Genomic DNA, 19,047 nt, shown 5'->3' with positions numbered 1-19,047 from the left:
TAAAATAATTTTATAAACGATTTCTGAAAATCCATCAAATCCACTTAAACTATGATTTTTGACCTGTAAGTCACATTTGAACATTTATAGGGAACTCAATAATAAAACTCTGTCTTTGAAGGGGAGAAGAAATTCCTCAGAAAGTGGGTGCTCTGCAATAGCTAAAGTAATACCCTTATTTGAAAGATGAATTTCTTCCACTAAATGATAATGTATTATTTTTATGCTGAACTTTAATTGGAGTTAAAAAGTCCAAACTTAGATATGTAAAGACTATTTCTGAAAAGTTAATTCCCTTTTTGGGCACCCACACTTGAATTTTGATTGTACAGAGAAAAACATCTTTCTGGAACTGAAGTGAACACTTTGGTTAGTTAAATGTGTGGCCAGTGGCAGAGAAAAGCCAAATCCCTAAAGCATAATTCTGAGAGTTGTATTCATTGCTGAGTGGCTATCACAGTGAAAACTATGCATATTTTCTATAAATAACTGACTATTTAGCCTTCCATTTTAGGGTATCTCAAAACAGAGGAGAGAATGCTTCTACACCTGAATGATCCCATCTATTCATATATGTAAAAAGATAATTCTGATTATACACATAAAGTGCTTTGTAATGTCAGTCTGTTTTGTAGGCTCTTAAAAGGAAGGCATGCTCCATCAACCTGACTACCATTTGAGTCAAATGGCTCTGAGTTCAAATCCCGGTTCTATTTCTTAGTAAAAGTTCTACTTTGGGCAAAATACCTAATGTCATAAAGCCTTAGTTTCTTAAATTTTCATTTAGGTACTCATCATTCTTTGTCCTCTGTCTGCTACCCCAATGCATTCTCTATGATCCTCTGCCCTGCTCTGTGCCCGGGGAGGCTGATTCTGTGTGTTTCAGAGTCACAGGGTCAAATGACAGAGGGCACCAGCAAGACATCAGAGGATGGGTCTATGTTTCCATTAGAGCTCCTGGGAACAGTCAAAATCTTTCTACTGTGAATACCTTTGTCACCCTATTTCTGAGGCCATAGACTCACTAGAAAGATAAAAGGAGATGTTGTATGCAAAGCACTTGGCAAAGGCCTGTCACAAATGACGAGAGATAGATGTCACCCATCTTCAAAGACAAAATAAGCAAATGGTGTTTGAGCAGGGTCCACATCTAGTGAAAAAGCTGATTGAAATAATACCACCAAAGCGAAGGTGGCATTTTCAATTAAGTGTGAGGGAATGAAATATTTGGTTCACAGCCATTCCCCATCCCCTTTAATTATTTGTCCATTGTCTGTTTAGCATACTCCAAACCCTCCTCTGACAAAATTCAAGGAAAAAGATTCTCTCCTGAAGAGTAGTCAGAGCAAAATAAAATCACTGCCCCAAAGAACTGCAATTAGCAGTGGTAGGGGCATGGGGGTTGCGACAGGTGCTCTGTGCCAAAGGAGAGCTAGACTGAAGCAACCTAATGACAGCCCTATGATGTCCCGGGGGAGTTGCTCTGGGGTAGGTGGGTGAGCTGCTCCTTGAAGGTTCAGGACGTGAAAAGCAGGACAGAAAGTGTTGATGAGATATTGAATGCTTTATATGTGGGTTCCCCTACATATCTGAGAGAGATGTAAATAAATACAGGGATTTCAATTTTGTTGAACCTTGATAAATAGACACTGAGTCAGCACTGGACCACTGGGATCATGGTTTTAGAAACACTGCCCAAAGGCTGAAGAATTTAATCCTTCTGATACTTCAGTCTGTTACACAACCAAACTACCCAAAAGGAATAGTCTGGAGTATAAGCGTCTGGTTCTGTGGTTCTGAAAGTGTGGTCAGCAGGGCCAGCAGCAACAGCATTACCTGAGAATGACTTAGAAATGCAAATTCTAGGGTCTCACCCAGATCTACTGAATTAGAATTCTGCAGGTGGGCCCCAGAGATCTGTGCTTTAATAAGCCCTCCAGATGATTCTGATGCACATTCAAATTTGAGAACCACTGTTTTGGCACAAATACCTTAGCATCAATACATATTATTACCATCAGTCACTGCTTGCTACCCACTTATTGTGAATTAAATACAGTGCTAAACCCTTTACATGAATCACCACCTTGTGAGGTAGGTACGGCTGGTGACTCCATTTAGGTGAAGTAAACTGAGCATTGGGGAATTTGCAGAGCATACCAAGGGCATGTTGCCAGTTAATGATAGAGCCAGAAACTGAATCCATGCAAGCCTTCCCAACTATCCTAATAACTCCACCTTGATCCTCCGTAAGGAAAAAAGATGCATCCTCATAGAGCAAAATGCATCTTTTAAAGAGGTGCATTTGTTGAATTATGTGAACTTTTTCTGTAGGACTCCAGAGACTATTTCCGAGCTTGCTCAGTGAAACCGGGACCTGCTCTAACAAGGAATTCCCACCAACCCTAAGATGTGCTCTACTCTTAGAAAAGCACAAAGGGGTATTTAGGAGACAGGGAATGGGCTGAACCAAGGATCTGGCAGCCAGATATATGGCCATCTGGAAAGGATCAAACATGTAGTTTTTGAGTTACCCAAATAAGTGTCCTCTTTGTCTCCAGCAAAAATCTATCTATCATCTATCTATCTATCTATCTATCTATCTATCTATCTATCTATCTATCTATCATCTATAATACACACACACACACACACACACAACAGAGTATATATTGCTCATACTTTTATCAGCAACTGGGGGAGAATATAAATTTGGATCTCTTTCCTCTTCCAAAAAAGAGATATAAGTGAATTTAAAAACAAAACAAAACAAAACCCAAACCCCAAACTCTAAAAGGTAGTTTCTATGAATTACTATATGGAGTATGCTATTGTCTGTCACTATGAAGCTCTTACATTCTTTATTCTACATTAATAAACTGAGGTCTACTTTTACCCAGAGGAAACAAGTATCAACAGATGTTAATCTTACATTGATCAATGGCTTATTACTATATTTTTATTTCAGCATATTAAAAAACTCTAATATAAAGTAAAAATCCTGCTTCAAAAATTATATGCTATAAGATTTATGTAACATCAAGCAGAGAAAAGGTTACAATATATATAGAATGAGTTAACATAGAATTAATTAACCTAATAATTTAAAAAGAGTATTTAAACAGGGTATTCTGCACAATATTTGGGGGGAAAATTTAAGCTCAAATTTTTGTGAAATATAACTTTTTATTAAAATATGCACATATATTTGTATTTAGATATAAAAGGAAAAGATGGTGATTAACAGAAAAAAATATTCTAAATGAATATATACTGAGAATTTGCTTACTTGGAAAAACATATCCCATAACATTTACTAAGTTTACATTTTATGAAATTCCTAATGAAATGCAGATAAAATTCATCAATAATAACTGGAGCATTAATAACAAGTGAAACTGCCATAAAAATCAATCTGAAAAATCTATTTCGATAATTAAAAATACCCAAACAGCTAGCTACTGAGTTTACTTTCCTTTACAAAAAAGTCATTCCATATATTTTGTTATGATATGACAGTCATATTCTAGCTTCTATGCCCTTTACTTTCTCCTCCAAGTTCTTTAAACACATTGGGTTTGTCTTATACATCTCCATACACCCAGGAGTTCCTAGGAAACAATGCTGTAATTGGTAAGACTTTCATATATTTATTAAATTAAATCCCTTTTCTTAGACTACAGTGATATTATTTAGAGGGGCAGGGGCACAAATGCAAACACGGGGCTGGGTGGTGAAGTGGAGAATCGTATCTTTTTTAAAAGGAGGAGCTACTCCTCAGCTCTGCACAAATGTCTTCAGGCAAGAATGAATGCTGGTCGAGTTCTTCCTCACCTTTTGATTTTTCAAAGGCAAAATGGCAGCGAGGACTTCAAAGAGAAATCTCCCAATTTTTAAATGCGGGCCACAAATACATTGCCTTTTAAAACTGTGCAGTAATCTGGGTTTGGGCACAAAAACAAAGCTGCTCTTAGATATTCCAGGAACCATGAGTTTAATATGGGAAGTAGGCTTTCCACAAATGATGGGCAAGCTGGAGTGGATAGGTAAGGAGAGTCACTGTGGAAGTTCTGGGAAGCTGCCACCAGAAAGACAAGGAGGTGCGCTGGAGACCTCACCCTGACATACCGAAGTGGTGGTTCGCAAAGGCTTATGGGGAAGCTGTTCTGGAAAGTCCCTAGAAATTTCCCACCAGTGATTACAGTCTACAGCAGTGAAGTCAGTGGTTCTCAAGCCACTAAGCCACCAGGAATCCCACATCTGCCCACACATCAGGGGGCTCCATTTCTGCTTCCCAGTTTCCACATCAGTTCTTCTAACTGGCAGTCTGGAATCTGAACCATAAAGGAAAGAGGATCCTGGGGTAAGTGTTTCTCAATTTCTCCCCTGCATTAGAGCCCAGGAAGGTGGGAATGATGCCAAGGTGACAACAGATCATCTTAGTGCATGCATAAAATCCCTGATTAGAGTTGAATGAACACTTTGCTGGGTTGCATCCCTAAGTTTCCTTTCTCCCTCTCTCTCTCCTCACTTCTCCTTCCCTCCGCCCATTTTTTAAAACATTTTTCCTCCTCCCTTCTTCCTCTTCATCTTCTTCTTTGTATCTTAATATGAACAAAATACCTTCGCAGTGATCACCAGGAGTTAGGGCTGAGGGGAGCATATGACTACAAAGGGATCACACAGAGGGGTGTTTTGGGGGATGATAGAAGTGTTCTATATTCTGATTGTGACAGTGGTTATAGAAATCTACATATGTATTAATTCATACAACTGTGCACCAACTGAGGTCAATTTTACTGTAGTAAAATAACTGAATGATAATAGCATTACAACAGACTTTCTGTATCAAAAAGTAGGCTTCCAGGCACCTGGGTGGCTCAGTGGGTTAAGCATCTGACCCTTGATTTTGGCTCAGGTGCTGATCTCAGGATCATGAGATCGAGCCCCAAGTAGGGTTCTGAGCTGGGCATGGAGCCTGCTAAAGATTTTCTCTCTCCTTCTCCTTCTGCCCCTCCCCCCTGCTCCTGTGCTCTCTCTCACTCTCTCTCTCTCTCTCAAAACAAACAAAAATAAAAAAGTAGGCTTCATTAAAGCAACTTAAGTTGATGAAGTACATATACTCTGTACATAAACTATAACTGAACAATACCATGTGGGACCTCATTAGAAAGTCAGAAACATGCAGAGGATGATATTAAGGGTCATCTTTAAATAAATCAAGAGACATAATCCATTACTAATATCTAGATGTTGGTCTTTCATGAAGGTTAAATAAGCCTGCCCAAAACTATACTGGGGCATGTTTATTGTATGAGAAGATATTCTCTGTGTACTACTTACTCTCAGTCAAATGCCCTGAACTCAAGTCATGATTGTAAAAAGTAAAAATTGAAATTATGGTAGAAAACTAAATCCATTTTGACAAAGGACAACCCTGTGACTGGGAAACAATATGATAGCAGTCATTATTATGAGACAATTAAATAGACTGAACGAACCCTAAAGGAAAAACAGCTTGTAAAACACTTGCTGTTTGTACAAGCAATATTGACTCAGATAAAAATCCAATGGGTAAGCTTTGCGCAGTGGCAGTATTGTAGCCAATGAGGTTTATCCGAGGCGCGATGATTGCTAATTGAAAAATCCAATGGGTAAAAAAGAAAAAAAAATGTATTAAGTTGCTTTGACAAAGCCTACACAACTTGAATTAAAAAAAAAATGTATATCGTTCAACTTGCTTAAATGTAGGCATTTAATATACTTAAAGCCTGTTTTAATGATTCATCTTATCAACATCCTCACTTGTGCTAATACTGTCTCGTCGGTTGCCTGCCACCCTCTACGTTTTGAAAATATCTAGTCAAAATTCAACCGTTGGTGGCTGCAGACAAAATCTTTCAATTCAAGCCCGTCTTACATGCACACTGAAGCACTTTTCAACTGTCATTTCGGAATGTCAGTGATTAGCATGCAAAAGGTTTATTTAATTTCTTTCTTTTCAGGGAAAAGAGGTTAGAAACAGCTGTCATTCAGGTGATGAATACAAGCTGCCAGCCTTTGAAGCAGCAGGTGAAATAGTTGAGGTTGGAATTAATTAGCATTTAGAGAACCCCCACACTGGATTACACCCTGGCAAGGAAATAGCTGTCCTTCTTTGCAAATGATTTCACCTATTAAAGAAGTCTGGATAGAAGGCACGATGCAAACATATAGCCAAAAGTTTGCACCTTCAGAAGCAAACAAAATAGTTTTCTGCTCTTTCTTAAAATTCGAGGCTCATATGCATAAATCTAAATGGAATATTCAGTCAGAAGTCAAGCCCTAGCCTACAATAAGCTGTTTAAAAAATTACATTCAGGGGCACAGAGTGATTTCCAGCACACATGTGTCATTCTACATTAATATTTGAAACCGTCCTCAGTGCTGACCAAACAATGGCTCTGAAGCCATTTGATCTGTAACATATCATGAGAGAAAGAATATTTTTGAAAAGAATTCTCTCCCCGACCACAAATTCTGTTTCTGTTTGGTTTGGGTTTTGTTAAGATCATATCCTCAGAGCACACTCAAACATCAAATATCTTATCGGGGGGAAAAAAAAGTCCACTTTTTTCGTGTTTCAAACTCCATGTAAGTCTTAACAACTGGTTATTGCAAACAAGCCATCGTAAGTCCTATGACCTTTAATGTATATGACGAACTTATTTTAAAAGCATATCAATGATTAATATCAGATATTTAGTGATAGGTAATAAGTGAGCATCTGGCAGCCTCCAAGAGTAAGAAAAAGCAGCACATTGTTGTAGTGCCCACAGAAAACCAGGATGTTGATGCTAATTGAAAAGCTCCTTATTACTGACTGGAAGCCGATTGTCAAAACACTGTAACCAAATGGTTTTCCTACTCCAAACTGGGCCAGAGTCAGGGCAGCAGTTCTGATTGGGATTAAAGTACGTCTTTGTTTTGATAACGTAAGAGGGGATGGTCTGAGTCCTCTTTATTCACAAGAACATTTTGTGTGTGTGTATGTGAATCAGAACTAATTATGGAAGGAAGCATTCCGTACAAGGCAGGAACAGTTCATCTTCAGAGGCCCAAATGAGGCAACCCCGCCCTACAACTACAGCCACTACCTCCTCCTCATCCCCCTTGACCTGCTCACCACCGCCTACCTTTTCTTCCACTGCCTTCACTCACTCACTACCTCCACCCCCCTCCCAGCCCTTACCCGGTCTGCTTCCCCAGCCCCACCTCCACCCACCATGCCCTGGTCCCCCACTCCAACCCCCCATCCCACAGACACACTCTCACACCGGGACCTCTACTGACTGCATCCCTAGTCACCTCCTCCTCCCTCCACCGCTTTTTCAGCACTTTGCACTTCCACCATGATTGATATGGACAGCTAATCTAGTGGGGAGACAGGCTGATGAAGGTAGAGAGGGTTATGGCTTAGGAGTTGTTTTAAAAAAAAAGCTAATGAGAATATGGCCCCGTTATATTGCCTCAATATGTGTTTAGAATCAGGTGTTGGTCCCATGGTTTTCTGTACACATCCTGTCTCATCAGAGGTTTACGTCCATTTTATGGGGAATGTTGACATCCTGGAGGAGCCAGAAGGGCAGACAGATGTCTGGTTCACTGGATACATATCTGAGCTCTTCTGCCTTGGCGACCCTTCAATATGCTACAAGGAGCAGCAGGGCATAGTGGTCACAAGAAGAAATTCTGGGGGCCAGATGAGCTGGATTTGATTCCTGGCTCTGCCACTTACCAGTGGTACTACCACAGACAAGTTGTTTATCCTCTCTTGAGCTCCTGAGCTGTTTTCTTAATGGTAAAATGTAAATAATAGTAATAATAATAATAATAATACCTCTCTCATAGGTTATGGGGACTGAAGGAGTTACCACTTATATAGCATTTAAAACAATCCTTAGCACAAAATAAATATATAAATGTTTTAAATAAATAAAATAAAAATTCACATCCCCATTGTGCAAATTTCATAGAAAACAAGCATCTTTAATAAAGAAAAGTAGCTTATGTTATTTTTCTTCTATAAATAGCAAGGGTACTTTTAAATGGCTAGGTATTTTTTTGTAGAAGTTAGTTTTGTCTACAAAGGGCGATACATTATACTGAACTATTGAATCATTGAACATGATATCAAAAACCAATGATGTATTATACCTTGGCTAAATGAATTTAAATAAAAACTTTAAAAAGATTAAAACAATATACATTTTTATTTCTTTTCTTCAAAGACTAATGACTTCTGAATAAATAAATTGATTAATTAATTTTGAGACATTAAACCACTTATACCAATAGAAACTTTGAAAAATATCTTAGTGGATAAAAATTCCTTTTTTTTTTTAAAGATTTTTTTATTTATTTGACACAGAGAGGGAGAGAGAGAGAGCACAAGAAGGGGGAGCGGCAGGCAGAGGGAGAGGGAGAAGCAAGCTCCCTGCTGAGCAGGGAGCCCGATGTGAGCTCCATCCCAGGACCCTGGGATCACGACCTGAGCCGAAGGCAGATGCTCATCCAGCTGAGCCACCCAGGCGCCCCAAGTGGTTAAAAATTCTAATGCTCTATTTCTGTGCTAAGATGCAGAGAACATGGTTTGGAGGAGCCAATGTTAGTGTTTTAATTATCCATGCCAGCTGTATCCTTGTTGCCACAGATAACGATGGTGTGTTATCTGTTTACAGGATTGTAAGAAAACTGAATAAGACTTTAAACTTTAAAAAAAAAAAAAAAAAGACTTCAAACTTATCCAAAAAGGACAGTAATTTCTGGCATGGATAATTTTATTGTTGTTATTGTTAAAGTTCAAGGTTTCAAAAGCCATGAAGCATGAGGTTGACAACTCTGATGATTCTCCATGAAGGACAAAGAAGGAAGGCAGTCATGTTAGAATTTTTTCTCCGAAAACTACTCTATTCTGTTAATATTTATTTGAAAATCTCAACAATTATGTTTGTATAAAAGGAATAAACACTGGCATCATGTCTTGAAGTGGCCAGAAATTACAGTTGCATCTTCCATCTTTCTTATCATTCTCTCTGCTCTTTACCCTTCAACTTTAATTGACCATTCAGGATCATTTCAAATTTGAAAATATACGAATGAAGGTGTATGTATGGACATCTATGTTTAAGGAAGTGAGATGGATGACTTTTCAAAGGTTTTATGTGATGCATAAGAAGGGAGGGAAGGCGAGGTAGCAATGGAGAGAAGAGGGAACCAGAGCTGAGGAATGCTAAAGGTTAAGGTTTGTACTCCGCCTCTGCCCAGGGCCGGCCTCCTGCTTAGCTGAAAGTCAGTGTCATGGCTCTTTTCTTTAGCTCATTTCCATTTGAAGGAACAATGTCTCTAAATTAAAAAGTCTTCATTCTGGACAACATCTGCAGAGTCCATAACAAGAACTCTCTCAAGGGAGTGGGGAAGGTCGTATAAGGATTGTGCCCATGCCTGGTCCTCTCCTTCCCAGAATCAGAGGCAAAACCAGTTCCAGGACCTTTCTCCACACTGCTTCCTTTATTCCATTCCAGGTGTACATGGTTTATTCTGTTTGTTCAGCTCTTTGGTGTATTTAGTAAGAATTTAATAATAATTGGGGCACCTGGGTGGCTCAGTCGGTTAAGCGGCTGCCTTCAGCTCGGGTCATGATCCCAGGGCCCTGGGATCCAGTCCCTCATTGGTCTCCCTGCTCGGCAGGGAGCCTGCTTCTCCCTCTCCCTCTGCCTGCCTATCTGCCTACTTGTGCTCTCTATCTCTCTTTCAAATAAGTAAAATCTTAAAAAAAAGAATTTAATAATAATTGGAAGCTGTGTGGAATGTATTCACTTATGTTTACTTTTAAAAAATTATTTGGATTTCACTTAAAACTTTTTACTAAGTCTCCCAAAACTGATCACGAAATTTCTTAAAGAAAATCATGTTTTGTGTGTATGAATGCACATTTTCTGTTTGCTTTCTAATTTTTATCTGGAATTAGAAAATATTCAGGATCCTAAATAAATACTTTGTCTGTCATGTCTGTGTCTCCAGGGCCTAGAACAGTGCCTGGGACATGGTAGCTCCTCCATAAATATCATTTGAACTAAAACAATATGAATAGAAACTAGACATGTAGAATTCTAACACTGATATTAACTCTGAGCAAGGCACATAGCACACACCTGACATGCATCATCTCTATCTCCCAACACTGCTGAAAGTTAGGTGCTTTACAGATGAAAACACTGAGGTGAAGAGAATGCAAGTTAACTTGCCCAGGATCTCACAGCTCAGAAATGGAAGATCTGGATTTGAACATGGATAGTGATATTCCAGAATCTGTGCTCAGAACCCCACATCTGCTATAAATATCGCTAATCCCAACTTCTCATTTTTCCCTATTCAAGTAAAGACCTGAGAACTCAAATATGGCTTTTTATATACTGATGGGAAATTATTGTACCTTGACAACATATTTGTGAAAATGAGAAATGTAATGACTACAATGATTGTCACTAAAATGCATTTTTATATTTTTTTAAAAAAGTATTTACTGACATGTAAAAATTAATTTCTCTCATTTTAAACTCCTTCATAAAATTCCCTTACTTTTTCCCCTAAGAGGATACAGGAACAGAGCAAATCATGCTTTAAGTGTAAGCAATTACTATAGTTGGTTGTGGCTAGTTATTTAAAACAGGAAAAGTGCTCTCAAGGTATTTCTAGATGTGAAAATAATGCTGGTGTCATTTATTGTGCATACTTCAATACAGTTTTGTCACAAAATAGAGAAACTCCAGTGAATTTGAGAAGGGATGTGAGAATGTGGCCCCTATTTTATGTTGATTTTTTTCCTGGTTGTTTCATATAGACATCCTTCAGAATGTGGCCCCTCCCAGCATGTGGTCTTATATGCATGCTTCGTATAGGGGGAGAAGGGTGCAGACTTACCATTTAAGCACCTCCAAAACATTCCCAGCCAGGCAGGCAGGGGACCTGAGTCTTAATCTTAGCTTTGATACTAACTAGCTATGTGATCTTGGCTAAATCACTTAACTACTCCTTGCTTATGTTTCCTGGAAGTTGGATTAGGTATCCCTTAGACACCTCCTAGAACTAAAAATATCTTTCAATTCACTACCTTTTAAGGCTTTTATTCTTGGTAAATTCTACATCCTAATTAAGGATTTATCTGTATCTCTAAATCCCTCCCCCCTTTTTGAAAAGTGCTTCAGAAGTTTGTTTACAAATGAATAGAAACACTTAGGTAGGTGATTACCAGGGTTTTTTAAGGTTTGGTTACTTGGAAAGGCTGTGAGCCTGTGAGGACAGAATGCTAATTCTGTACCTACATTATCACACAGCCAAACTATCTCTGGATCTGATGGAATGAATGGTAGGCATAAAATGGTGAAGTAGCAACACCCCTGAGATCCTGCAGCTGGTGTATGAAGATGCATGGTACCCAGACTTTAGCATAACATCAGTGTTTCTGCTCAACCTAGGAAACCCAATTTGCTTTTGTTTTTGTCGGCGGTGGCAGGGGCGGGGGCGGGGGGGTTGTTATGGGTCCAACACAAAAAATGCAACACACTGTAGTAAGAATAGACTCAGATTTGGGGCACCTGGGTAGCTCAGTCGGTTAAGCCTCTAACCCTTCGTTTTGGCTCAGGCCATGATCTCAGGGTCATGAGATCGAACCCTGCCTGGGCTCCATGCTCAGCATGAGTCCGCTTGCTCCCTCTCCCTTTGCCCCTTCCCCCTCTCTCCTGTGTGCTCTCCCTCTGCCCCCTCCCTCTCCAATAAATAAATCAATTAAAAAAAAAAGAGTAGACTCAGATTAAAGGGGTCTGGGGACAACAGCAATCTCCAGCCATTCCTGGGTTGACAAGTAAAGCTGACCACCAGAATTTTGCAGAGTTGACTACATATTGTGATAAAATCTGGGTACCTCAAAGACAATTTTGAACAAGTGCATAAGAAAATAACAATTATTTTCTGCAAATACCAATAGAGCTCCTGGAAAAAGAAAGTGACTCTCGAATATCAGCCAGTGTAGAGTAAAAATAGCCAATGTTTTAAAAATGATTTATAAAACTTGGGCAAGGTTGAGTCTAGAACAGAACAAAATGGAAATATTCTTTCAGCTATTCCTTAATAAAGTGAAACTAGAATTTACTATCTGAATCCACTGTATACCCATGGTTTGTTTTGTATATTTACACTTAAATTAATATGAAATGCAATTAATATGTAGTTCTCTTTCCAAAGGAATGGTTCACTCACTTCTGACCTTTTATAATACTTCTATCATTTTCATAAAGTTCTGAATTACAAAATATTTTACAAAAGATATGGCTACACATGGATTTCTGGAGTTGGTGAATTCTACCTATCTATTTTAGTCAAAATTCTAGTATCCAAGATGAAGAGTGGGCAAAGCTAAGTAAACAGTTCTAGTCCTTACAGATTGCTGACTTAGTAAGTCTCAGTTCAGTCTGTGCTTAAATTTTTAAAAATAATGACAATAGCTAAATGCACTGATAATTACAACACCTGTAATACTTTTCAGCCCAGTCCCATTAGTGGCAGATACTGACAAGTGGTTCAATAAGCACCTGTTCCAACTTACTTTCCCACGTACTTTCACAGCTATACTACAGAAGACAAAGAACTAAAACCATATTTCTTCTCAGGGCTGGCATGTAATATGGATCCCTGAAGCAGAATCAACTGTGTGAAACCTGAAGATGAAAGCAAACAACATAAAGTATCAGATTCATGAAAGGATGCCTTTTTGGCAAGCATCATGACTAGCTCTTCTGAGGAGTTATGCCTGAGTTTCTGGCACCTAGACCTTATTGTCACATGTCAAGATGTGGGTAGTAGCAGCAATGTTGTTTCTGCTTGGACAGTGTAGTGATTGAGCTTTTTTTTTTTTTTTTTTGAGTTATGTCATCCTTGGCTATATTGTTCTCTTCATAATCTAAATAGGATGGATTCTGTAGTATGCAACCAAGAACCTTGATAACATACTATTTATGCTATAGTCTTCCTTTTCTTTCCTTCTTGAACCTCTGCCATCTAGCATAGCCAGCTTTAACAACGTATTTCTTTTTCCTTTCACCTTGAACAAAGCTTTTGGAGAAGACACTGTCTTAAGATCCACCCTCAGTATATGTTGGGAAAGTTTTAAATGGGTAGAAGACAGGATTCTACTAAAAACTATATACATATAGTTTCATTTATAGTGATAAATAGCCAAGAAATTGAATACTAGGAGGGTTTTTTCCCCCCACAATAATGCAAAGTATGTTTTGTTGAAATCCATATTCACTGGAATCACAAAAATCCAATATAATTATTGCCAATCTGGTAAAGCTGTGAAGTTAATTTTATTTTTTGAGGCATTCAGAACTTTTCAAGTAAATTTTTATAATTAGTCGCTGCCTTTGTATTTTTTTTTTTTTTCCTTTTTCTAGCCTACATATAGATGACAAACACAAGAAACAAGCTGGAACCTTTTTTTTTTTTCCTCCTAAGGAAGAAAAATACTCATGTCAATCGAAAGAGTTGAAATCATAGCCATCAGTCTGCACTGGCTCTAATTTCATCCTCTTATAATATTCCACTCTCATTTCTATTCATTCAAGTGATCTCTTTGGCATGGCTACAGTGGGTTTGACTTTTTCATATAATTTTCTGGGGCTGCATGAGCATTTAAACATATTGCTTCCTATTTAAAAAAAAATCTGCTTCAAACACTTCTCAGTTAACGAAAACAGTGAAAAATGTCTCAGCACTACCTACAGAAAACTCTAAATTCAGGCAGAGTAGTGAAGAAGGGGATAGAAAAGAATGGGAAAAAGAAAACTAACCACCACCAAGAGGCTACTTGTCCCAGGTGTCTTATTGATTCAGATATGTTATTTGTTTCATTTTCTCAACAACCATGTAAAAAGCCAAATAGCTTGCCCAAATTCATTAGTACACCACAGAAACAACATTGGGACCCATAATTATCTGTCCCCAAAGCCATGGCCATTAGACTTGCCGGAGCTGTCAGGAACACATTTTGTTAAGCCCCTGTGAATCAGGCAATTGACAAATCCTGTCATGTATCTCTCCCTTTGCATTTCTTCCAGTGAGGTGCACTAAGACATCAAGTTCAGAGTTTAAGGTACATATTCAAATACAAATATTGCTGTACAATAAATGTAAAAGGTCATACCGAGCCAGCAGAGAATGTTGTCACACTCTGTACAGAAGGAAGATTGGCAAAGCACATTCCATGCTATGAATCACAAATCTATAAATGACCAGGGTTTCTGAGGAATAGAACAGTTCAAGAGTCTCATGTGCAGAGAACCTTACAAGTTAAGGCTTCTATGTGTAACCTGCCAACTTCCAATGGAGGAAATGTCATTTTCCTTTGTAAAGATGATGACTCATGTAGAACCAACAGAAAGAGACAGAAACATGTAATGGCCTTTAAAAATCTAGCTCTTTGATGATTAAGTCGTCCCTTCAAAAAATTCCCTTGATTTTTCATTACACAACAGCATCCTTGTGCTAAGGCATAATGGATAAAATAATCATTATGTATAACCCCTATGTGGGGCTAATTTCTTTGAAACTATGATCAGTCTACAGCAGTAAGCAAGTAAGGTGCGTTTTCATTTTCCTGGGTTTATTACCCCGTAGCACTACAATGTTACATTACAGAAGACTAAAAAAGTATAAGGAACGCATTTGGAAATGGGCATAAAAGTTCAACCAGAGCTGTCAACTCTCATATATCAAAAGGGCAAAAGGAAGAACCCAGAAGAGATTATCCTCTGGTGAATACAGAATATGGAAACAGATTTTCTCTAAAGATGGCCGTAAAAGACAAGCATTGCCTAGTTCTAACCACCTGCATCATGAGAAGTGAATAAGAAAAAAAAAAAAAAGTTATGCCAACACATTAGGTATCTAACCCAACCTTTAAATATCAGAGCCTGAGGAGGCAAGGCAATTGGAAATACAAAGCATATTCCAGGCTGATGATGCTTATTAGATCTGTAGCCTTCCTTTCTGCCTTCCGATGCTTTTAACATGTGTTTTAATGGTAGTAAATTGTGACAAGCAGAGAACAGAATGGGTGATTGTGGAATTTTTGCTTTCATCTGTGTCTCTTCAGATCAGAGATTAGGCCTCAGATTTCACAGTCCAGGTGCTAGTGTATGTTGAAGGAGGATTTAGAGACAGCACCAACTGGACATTTGCTTGAGTCTCCCTGCTCTGTACTCCTACAGTGTTCTGATTCAGATGAAGTGCTAACAACTTACATGTAAGGGTGATTATTTAGTCTGTTTATCTCTACAAAAGATCTTAAATAAATCATTTGCCCTCATTTGCCCTTCCCTAATTCAGAATCACATCATTCTTATCCCTTTGTTATTGCTTGAACTCCACTTCCATGTAGCAGGATTTTTTTTTTTATGGTTTTATATCATATGATTAAATTGTCTAAAAAAACCATGATTTTGATTATAAATCAATTTTACAAAAACTGAAAATGGCTTTGGTCTAATTTAAAATACTTTTATAGCACTTGAAAAGAGATACAATCTACAGGAAAATTAGCTCATCATGACACACAATATATATAATTTAAGAGACCCAAAAAGGTTTGTTTGTAAGTTGAAACAATTTTTTTTAAATGACAAGTAGTCATCTTTTCTCAAACTGAGCAGTGATGAAAAAAAGGAAGAGACAGATAATAAGATGACTAATTTTCTACTTTTATGGAGATTATTCTCTTTCTCCCCCAGCTCAAGAAACCCTGAAGGGATGGCCTGTAATTCATCATGGCCCTGGAGGCCCATGGAGTCACCCATATTGGATACTGTGACAAGACAGACCCCTAGAGTACATACGCAAGAAAAAAAAGTTGTCTGAGCCATCCCAGAGTTCAAGATAATTCTCAGATATTCCTACCTCCTGAGGAGCTTTGAGTTAATACCACATCCTAGAGAAATTTAAGGTATTCTATGGCAAATTGAAAATAGTTGCCTCTCCTGCAGTTGCCCCTCTCGAGTTAGTTCTGTCTGAGACGATCACCCCCCCCCCTTCTCCTTGGCTCTGACTCTTCAGATTATTTATTTCCCACCAGATTGTCCATAATTCATATCTCCAAATGAAATGAAGGGGGAAAAATACACAAAAGAATCAATAGAGAAGGAATTGTTGGCTTAGGTTATCATGTCAACCCGGAGAACATCATTCGCCATGGCAATATTCATTCAAGTAATATTTATTGGCAACTTGGTATATTCTAGAGGATACTGTACTGAACATGACAGGGAAAATCCCTATACTTATAAAGCACATCTTCCAGGGGGAAAGACAGACAATAAACTAAGTAAGTGATATGTGTAGTATGTCTGATGGCAGTGAAGTACAGAGAAAAATAAAGAAAGGAAGAGAATATGGAGTGTCCAGTTGCCACTATTTTAGGTAGGGTGGTCATGGAAGGCCATCCTTACAAAGATGACCTTTATATAGAAACTTGAAAAAAGTGGGGGCAGGAGAGAAGGCGACTTCCAGGGGAGGGAGGCATAAGAAGATCCATGAAGCTGGGGAGGATGGGTGAGAAGTAAAACAGCAGGAGATGAGGTGGACTTTGCAAGGACTTGACTTCACTTAAATGAGATCAGGGAGCCAACAGAGGGTTCAAAGCAGAGGAGTGGCAGGATCTGACTTATGTTTTTCAAATAATCACTCCAGCTGCGATGTTGCACATAAGCTACAGGAGGGCAAGGTCTGAAGAAGGGAGAAAACTAGAACGCAGCAGTAAAATAAGTGAGAGATGGCAATGATGGGGATGAGGGGACCAGAGTGGACAAAGTAATGCAATGTGGTTGAGAGCTAGTCAGATACCATATATGTTTTCAGGTAGCGCCAATGAGATTTCCTGAGAGGCTCAACATAGAAAGTAAGAGGAAGAGGGTAGTCAAGGAGTACACCAAAGATTTTGCCCTGAACTATGGAAGGATGGGGTTCCCATGAACTAAGGTGAGAAAAACTGGGGGAAAAGTGTATATGTGTGTATGCTGGGGGGCTCAATACAGTAGTAAATAAGAAATTCTGTCTTGGGGATGATATATTTTAAATGCTCATTAGAAATCCAAGTGGAGATACTGAGTAGGCATTGGATGTACAAGTCTATAATTCAGAGGAAAGGTCTGAGATGGGATATAAATGTCTGATTTATTAGCATATAAAGCCCCAAGTCTAGCTGAGATTACCAAGAATGCATATTGATAGATAAGAATTCAAGGATTAAACTCCAGCACTCTTCAATATTAAGGGGACAGTAATACAAGTGCAAACCAGTAAAAGAGATTGGGAAGGAGCAGTCAGCGAGGTAGGAGGAAATTGTTTCATATGAAAGGAACAATCAACTGGGGCAAGAGAGAATTGTCCATTGGTAACGGAGAATGGATACACCAGTTGCTATAAGACAATAAGGAAACACTTTTTTTTTTTAAGATTTTTATTTATTTGAGAGAGAGAGAATGAGAGATAAAGAGCATGAGAGGGAAGAGGGTCAGAGGGAGAAGCAGACTCCCCACTGAGCAGGGAGCCCGATGTGGGACTCGATCCCGGAACTCCAGGATCATGGCCTGAGCCGAAGGCAGTCGCTTAACCAACTGAACCGAAACACTTTTTTAATCTCCAGCTCCTAACTTTAACTCAAAAGCAAAAGCTTTTGTAGAAATATACTGCTCACTTATAGAAATATCCTGTTATATTTGTAACACTTAGGAAGTAAGTCATTTTACTTAGATTGTATTGAAATTCTGTTGATAGTTCATGTTTTAAGATGATGTCCCTAAACCATATGCTCAAAATACCCTTAGGCTTTTAAAATCCTTACTGAATGAGGAAATTATTCAATAAAAGGAAATTATCTCAGTGACTGTGTTATTAGGAATGTTGCTTAGGGATTTTCCAGAAAGACGGATTACCTGGCCCAGATGGATAATTTTCTTAGGCTGGTACCACTGAAGCTGATAAAAGTCAGTTCTGTTCACTGTTTATGAATATTTGCCACTTCCCCTCTGGATACCAATGTGTTGTCTGGGGCTTGAAAAAAACTAGATTGAGGAAGCAAAGAGCACTTCAAAAGGTCAAGATCCAAAAAATTAATAAATCAAATTTCTATCCAGCAGCATATTTTAGCAGCATTCAGGGGTATATTAGGACAAACACCAGTGTTTTCTAAACATAATGATAAAATAATTTGGAATATAAAAACCAATTGACTGAGTTCTAGAATATTCTTTGACTTGCACATTAGAAGTCCCACTTAGATGTGCTTGTGTTAATTAGAGGTAGCTAATAAGCCATGCATTTTTCTCTAATCAACATAGGAATCCAAGGCAGTTAAAGAAGGAAAGAAAGAAGAATAAAGGAAAAAAGGAAGGAAGGGCCTACACATCTAAAGAGAGTTAAGAGTTAAGTTGGGAAATAAATGGCCCTAGACCATGTATAAAGCATTTTTTTCTGGGGCAGGGTGGGGGGAAGGATGAAGACGTTTAAAATATAAGTATCTTCAATACTATGAATGAGAGGCTAGGAAGAGTAAAAGATTAGGAAAGATTGAGAGATTTGTCTAATGTCACAGGGTAGCCATAGACATTTCTTGAACCTGGAATCCAGTTCTTCTAAACTCTAAGTTGACCAGTCTGACAAGGCTACCCTACAATCAGGAAACTAGTCCTTTAGATGCTAAAAGACTTGGTTAAAGAATCTAATGTAATTTGATCTTACTCAATAATGCATGTGCATTATTAGACATCCTTATAAACTCTGCACACAGTGATTGCACACTCATAGGGAATTCAATTTGTAGCATACAACAGATGCTAATATGGAAATACTAGGATAAATATTTTCTTCATTTGGCTGTTTTACAGGCCCTTTGCTATACCTGTTGCCACTCCCTCAAATCTATCTTGGTTACAATTTACTGAAAGATTATCCCCA

At 38.4% G+C, this 19,047-nt stretch overlaps 1 protein-coding gene and 1 pseudogene across 2 annotated transcripts in view; one reads left to right on the top strand and one right to left on the bottom strand.

The window, feature by feature from the left end:
- The window catches only part of MACROD2 (mono-ADP ribosylhydrolase 2), a 2,080,661-nt gene that overhangs the window by 1,106,405 nt on the left and 955,209 nt on the right, over nt 1-19,047 (bottom strand). The window lies entirely within an intron of this gene.
- LOC112828101 (U4 spliceosomal RNA) lies at nt 5,578-5,653 on the top strand (annotated as a pseudogene).

The sequence above is a fragment of the Callorhinus ursinus genome, unplaced genomic scaffold, assembly GCF_003265705.2.
Source record: "Callorhinus ursinus isolate GAN/ISIS: 27379988/994484 unplaced genomic scaffold, GSC_fseal_2.0 scaffold29, whole genome shotgun sequence".
Classification (NCBI taxonomy): domain Eukaryota; kingdom Metazoa; phylum Chordata; class Mammalia; order Carnivora; family Otariidae; genus Callorhinus; species Callorhinus ursinus.
This window is presented reverse-complemented; position numbering and strand designations above follow the sequence as displayed.